This window comes from Phyllostomus hastatus, unplaced genomic scaffold (genome assembly GCF_019186645.2).
Source record: "Phyllostomus hastatus isolate PE091 unplaced genomic scaffold, TTU_PhHast_1.1 phas_scaffold_182, whole genome shotgun sequence".
NCBI classification, from domain to species: Eukaryota; Metazoa; Chordata; class Mammalia; order Chiroptera; family Phyllostomidae; genus Phyllostomus; species Phyllostomus hastatus.
In genome coordinates, this window is record NW_025334013.1 from 6,869,278 (window position 1) to 6,875,277 (window position 6,000).

The following is a 6,000-nucleotide window of genomic DNA, read 5'->3' on the forward strand; positions in this document are numbered from 1 at the left end:
AGTGAGGTTAGTTCTGACCACTAGGCAGCTGATCGCAGACAGAAGAGGGACAGGCCCTCCTTCACAGCCTGGAAATGCTCACACAATGACCAAGGTCTCTTTTGGGAGCTCCCCTGCCTGGTCTGATGGCCTTGGGCTGAGCCACTGCGGAGTCTGGCCGGCCTGCTCCTTTTCAAAGGGAGTACAGCAGTCAGTGTCACCCAGGAGGAGAGAGCCTTTAGCGCCACCTGCTGGGGATACAGTAAACAGCATCTCCAGTGAACTCAGCATCTCTGTGGTCCCTGGCCCTTGGGGAGACTGGGGTGAGTTAGGACAAAGAGCAGGGAGAGGGGCCAGGCTGCCTCTCAGAAGATGAGCTCCTATATGTGAGCCTGTAAACACGTTTGGGTATTTCTCCTCCCGGAACCTTAGAAAGTTGCAGCTGGAAGGCTCAAAGCAGGAGCCTGACCTCACACGGATGGATGGATGGACGGATGGATGGATGGATGGATGGATGGAGGGACGGATGGATGGGTGGTCAGATGGATGTAAGGTGGTATCTCCTCATCGTTTTGATTTCCACCTCTCTGATGGCTTGTGACATTGATGGCCTTTTCATGTACCTGCTGAACATTTGTAACACTTTCTTTGGAACAGTGTCTATGCAGGTCCTCTGCCCATTTTTTTAAGTAGGAATTTTTTTTAAGATTTTATTTATTTTTAGACAGAGGGGAAGGGAGGGAGAAAGAGAGAGAGAGAAACATCAATGTGTGGTTGACTCTCACGTGGCCCCCACTGGGGACCTGGCCTGCAACCCAGGCATGTGCCCTGACTGGGAATTGAACCGGCGACCCTTTGGTTCGCAGCCTGTGCTCAATCCACTGAGCTACACCAGCCAGGGTGGAATGTTTGTTTTTTTGATATTGGGTTGTGTGAGGTTTTAACATATTTTGGATATTAACTCCTTATCAAATATATGCTTCACAGATACATTCTCCCATTCCATAGGTTGCCTTTTTATTTTGCTGATGGTTTCCTTTTTGTGCAGAAGCGTTTTAGTTTGCCGGAGCCCCACTCGCTTACTGTTCTCGTTGCTTTTGCTTTTGTTGTCAAAGCCAGACCTAAGGAACATCTGGAGAAACGTTGACATCTCTTAAATCTGGATGCGCATTTTTTCATTTGTTACGCTTTTCTGCAGAGTTAGAACTATTTTGTGATTTTGAACTATTTCATGTTTTAGTGGTAATGAAGGAGAGAAGTGAGGAAGTGGAGGAAAAAAGAAAAATAAGAACCCTGTCTTACTATAGGGTTGTTTTACCTAATTAAAACGCGTATTGAAGATTGTGATGCTCGGATTCATCTCAAGATCTGTGAGTCCTTATTTACTTTCTTAGGTCATTTAGAAAACATCTGGTGCGAGAATTGATTTGGTTTGGTACCAGTGGATGTCGGTGAGCCAACAGGGAAAGTTATCAAGCTTCTTTCTCAAGGTGCAGCTCAGTGGGAAAGGATTGTTCAGAATGAACAGTTTCACTGTTCTCTTGGGGCTACATAAAGCTTGGGGTTTTTATTGCAGTAAAGTACATATAACATGAAGTTTGCCATTTTAACCATTTTTAAGTATGCAATTCAGTGGCATTAAATGCATTCACAGTATTGTATGTGCTATTCCACCGGTCCTCACTCTACCATGGAGTTGGGGTCCCCCCTCTAGGCTGAAGTCAGCCTCAGCTCCTTTCCCATCCCCCCCCACCCCACTACTGCTTATTTCCTCTCTCCTGGATCTTCACCCTCTCCCATCAATGCCACTCTCCTGATAGCAAAGAAAGAAAAAGACTTCCTTTTTTTAAAAAAGACTTTATTTATTTATTTATTTATTAGAGAGGGAAGGGAGGGAGAGAGAGAGAGAGAGAGAGAGAGAGAGAGAGAGAGAGAGAGAGAGAAACATCAATGTGCAGTTGGTGGGAGTCATGGCCTGCAACCCAAGCATGTACCCTGACTGGGAATTGAACCTGCGACACTTTGGTTTGCAGCCCGTGCTCAATCCACTGAGCTATACCAGCCAGGGGAAAAAAAAAAAAAAGGCTTCCTTTAACTTCACACCCCTTGAGCCTCCCTCTCCACCCCCCTCCCCCCACAGACTCCCTCCCTCAAATCCTGGAAGTTGGGCTTCAAACACCCCCACACAGGAATTTGCATCTCTAGAAGGAGGTACCCAGATGATGCTGACCTGTGGGTCCAGCGACCACCCATGTTGAGACCACTGTCTCAAAGCACTGATCCAATCATGCTACTCTCTCTTTTTTTTTATTTTATTTATTTGTTTTTAGAGAGGGAAGGGAGGGAGAAAGAGAGAGAGAGAGAAACATCAATGTGTGGTTGCTGGGGGCCATGGCCTGCAACCCAGGCATGTGCCCTGACTGGGAATCAAACCTGCGATGCTTTGGTTCGCAGTCTGCGCTCAATCCACTGAGCTACGCCAGCCAGGGCCATGCTACTCTCTTTTAAAACTCTTCTACGCTTCCCCATTTCCTTCTAGGGAAATCCAAGCTCTTAGCTTGGCACCCCTGCAGCACGGTGCCTCCCGGCCCGAATGCTCTGGCCGTCCCTCTACTGTGGATTCTTTAAGGGTCTGCCCGGATGTCCGTGAACATTCCGTGATCAGGGCTGACCACACACACACACTTGGCACCCCCATCACACGGCGCGCTCCTCGCTGATGAAATGTTAGTGATATTCTCTGAGGGTAAGTATTTTCAAGTTCTATTTTATAATTGTATTTATTTCATTTCTTTATGTCCAAAAGAAATTTTACTTGCAGTGCCAACGCAGAAGGGTCAGACTCTTTGTGGTCGGACCAAGGCTTAGGTTTATACTCGTATTCCCTAAATCTGTCCTCCGCTCTGCCCCCTGGTGGTAGTCTCCGTCCCGGCACCAAAACAAATGATGTATTTAAGATTATTACCGGAAACTGGCTGGGGGGGCGGGGCGAAGATTTATTTGCATACCCAGAATGCATTGTACATAAAACATTTTCTGCCCCACCAAAAATGACTAGATTTTCCTTTTTTCTTTGAACTATCTTTCCCTCCAAATGAGAATTCTCTCACAGAATTGTCTGGAATAGAGGAAGACGTGACTAGCTCTTTCAGGTAAATAATCACCATTATAGTGTTAGGGGTAACAGTTACCCGAGGAATGTGGGCCAGGTACGTTCAACATACTCTGGTTTCTCTTCAGATCGTATAAATCTTTCGCCTTTTACTAAAGATTTCCGTGGAGAGGAACAATTCTGAGTTTTTAACCAATTTTTTGAGGCCTTGTTTTTACAAGGCTAATAATTCTTGTTTAAAGAATAGATTGTCTTACTGACTGGTAAAAACAAGTAGTAAGTTTATGCAACTTACTATTCTAGTTTTTTAATAGTACTTGTCGGGTTGGGGTTCTTTTCCATCTACTTCTGTAAGTGTTAGAAATGGCTTATGTGTGCACATTATGGCAGCAGAATGGAGTGTAAACAGTTGAATGAGGTTCTCAGCTAAAACAACGTTGTCTGGGTTACGCCAAAGTAGAACCTCGTTTTCATCACCAACCACCAAACGTGACCCAGAATCTCGAGGAGGGCCAGGCTTAGGTGTTTGTTGAGTATACAACACCCGCTTAACCTGGTTTTTATTTCAAAGTGACTCTTAAAACATTTCTGGAGGTAAATACCAGGCAAATCTCAGCACCTTTCTGACTGGCTGTTAAGTGTTGCATTTACAATGTTTTAACTGCTTATTTTAAATAAGTTTAAAATTTGAAAACTTTCTGTAACATTTTATAAGTATTGTGGGTTTTTTTCCTTTTTGATGAAGTAAGTTAACCTTAAAACTAGAACTAGCTCATTTATTAAAATTAGGAATGAGAAAGACACATGATGATGATTAATGGACTTGAAGAACCGCAATGAGGAAATGAAATTTTTAACTAATTCCATTGGCCAGAACTCTTTCCTGAGCACGCCTAGGTGCAAGGCAGGCTGGGAAATGTAGTCTTTCTTCCAGGCAGCCATGAGGCTTTCCGCTGGTCTGAGAATACCAAGAAGGAAAACTAGCAGCATCTGCGCCAGTACAGAAGGGAGGGAATCTTTCTGGAATTTCGTTCCTGGGGCTCCATTTCTCAGCCTCCCATGCTCCTCCCTGTGGCCAGCTCTTGTCAGGCAGTTACCCACAAGCCAGCCTGCCCTGTAGGTCCTAGACACTATTCACGTGGTGGGACAGTATTAATGATACTTTCCTTCCCCAGGCAAGCTGCTCCTCACCTGACCAGCTCTGGTCAGTCAGAAGTAAATGCCTGTGTCCAGTGCTTTGGGCTCTGAGGTCTGGGTGTGCATCTAAACAGGGGGTTTTAATTTTATTATTATTTATTTATTTATTTATTTTTAGAGAGGGAAGGGAGGGATATATATAGAGAGAGAGAGAGAAACATCAATGTGCGGTTGCTGGGGGTTGTAGCCTGCAACCCAGGCATGTACCCTGGCTGGGAATCGAACCTGCGACACTTTGGTTCGCAGCCTGAGCTCAATCCACTGAGCTACACCAGCCAGGCATTATTATTATTATTATTATTATTATTATTATTATTATTATTATTATTATTTAGATTTCCTTTCTTAGAAGGGAAGGGAGTAGAAAGACAAGGAGAGAATCACTGATGTGTTTGAGTTGCCTCTTACATGCCCCCCACTGGGGACCTGGTGGGCAACCCAGACGTGTGCCCTGACCCAGAATCAAACCCACGACCTTTTGATTTATAGGGCGGTGCCAGGGCAAGGTTAGGAACTCCCGAGCAAGAAAGCTCTCAGGTTTCTTCTCCAGGAAAGGTCCTGTGAGCCTGTGGAGCCCTTCCCGTCTGGGAGGCTGGAGGTCTGAGAGCAGGGTGCCTGCACAGCCAGGTTCTGGGAAGAACCTCCTCCGGGTTGCAGGCTGCTATCTTCTCCTCGTGTCCCCACTAACCCTACACATGAGGGCTCCACGCTCGTGACCTAATCACCTCCCAAAGGCCCCACCTCCAAATGCCATCATCACATTGGGGTTGGGATTTTGGCACATGGATTTGTGGGGAGTGGACAGGACACAGATATTGAGTCTGCAGTGATATCCACAGGAGAACCCCACTTCCCCTTGGAAAAGCCCTCCGGAGGAGCCGTGGGCTTCATGGTTAGAGCCTTAGTCTGAGGCAGGAGCTTGTGTGCAGGCTGCTCATTGGAGGACAAATGCCAGGGACAGAGTGGGCGCCTGGGGGAGGGTCACACGGGGGGAGGAAAACCAGGTTGAGGAGGGTGGCTTATCAAGTTCACCAGCGTGGGCAGTAGCGGCCCAATCCTGCCAGGAGCCACATATAGAACGTGCCTCAGAATCGTACACCGGAAGGACAGCAGAGGGGAACGCTTGTCCCCTAGCCAGGTAGTATGCAACCCAAATTTCCACACCAGGTGTCTACCTCTGAAAAAGCAACTTGATAAAGACTCTCTGCGCATCCTGCCCAAGAGGCTGAGAACACAGCGCCGCTCAGCGCATGAGTGGACTGTGCAGGTGGACCCCCTCAGGGTCCCCACGGAGGCCTGCCAGCGTTTGCTCTCTGCAAGGGGGGCCGGAGGGGAGGACCGAGTCACCTTCACAGCGGGCTGCTGGTGCCATCCCGGAGCGGGTGAGGGCACCTTAGCCCGGTCCACCACTGGAATCCAGCACAGGAGCCGGGTGGGGAGAAACGGAGGGAGTGTGGGGGCTCAGAGGGAGGCCCGGCCCACCGCCAGCCCCGTCTGCCTGCCAGCCTGGCGCTCATCGGCTGAGCGATCCTGGGCCCATCACTCAAGTCCGAGGTCATTTCCTCACCTCTCACACTGGTATCTTAACCCTCGGCAACATCCTCCCCACGTAGCGCCAAGTTCGTGTGAAATACCTAACACACACTCATACAGTGAGCGCCTAAATGAGAGCTATAGTCCACAAATAGTAGTTTACTAAATCTTGGTTGTTC

At 47.7% G+C, this 6,000-nt stretch overlaps 1 non-coding gene across 1 annotated transcript; it reads left to right on the forward strand.

The window, feature by feature from the left end:
• The first annotated feature begins 3,199 nt into the window (after nucleotides 1–3,199).
• On the forward strand, nucleotides 3,200–3,315 carry LOC123832390. Its single transcript, XR_006788044.1, has one exon. It is a non-coding gene; the product is annotated as a U5 spliceosomal RNA (small nuclear RNA).
• The last annotated feature ends 2,685 nt before the right edge of the window (nucleotides 3,316–6,000 follow it).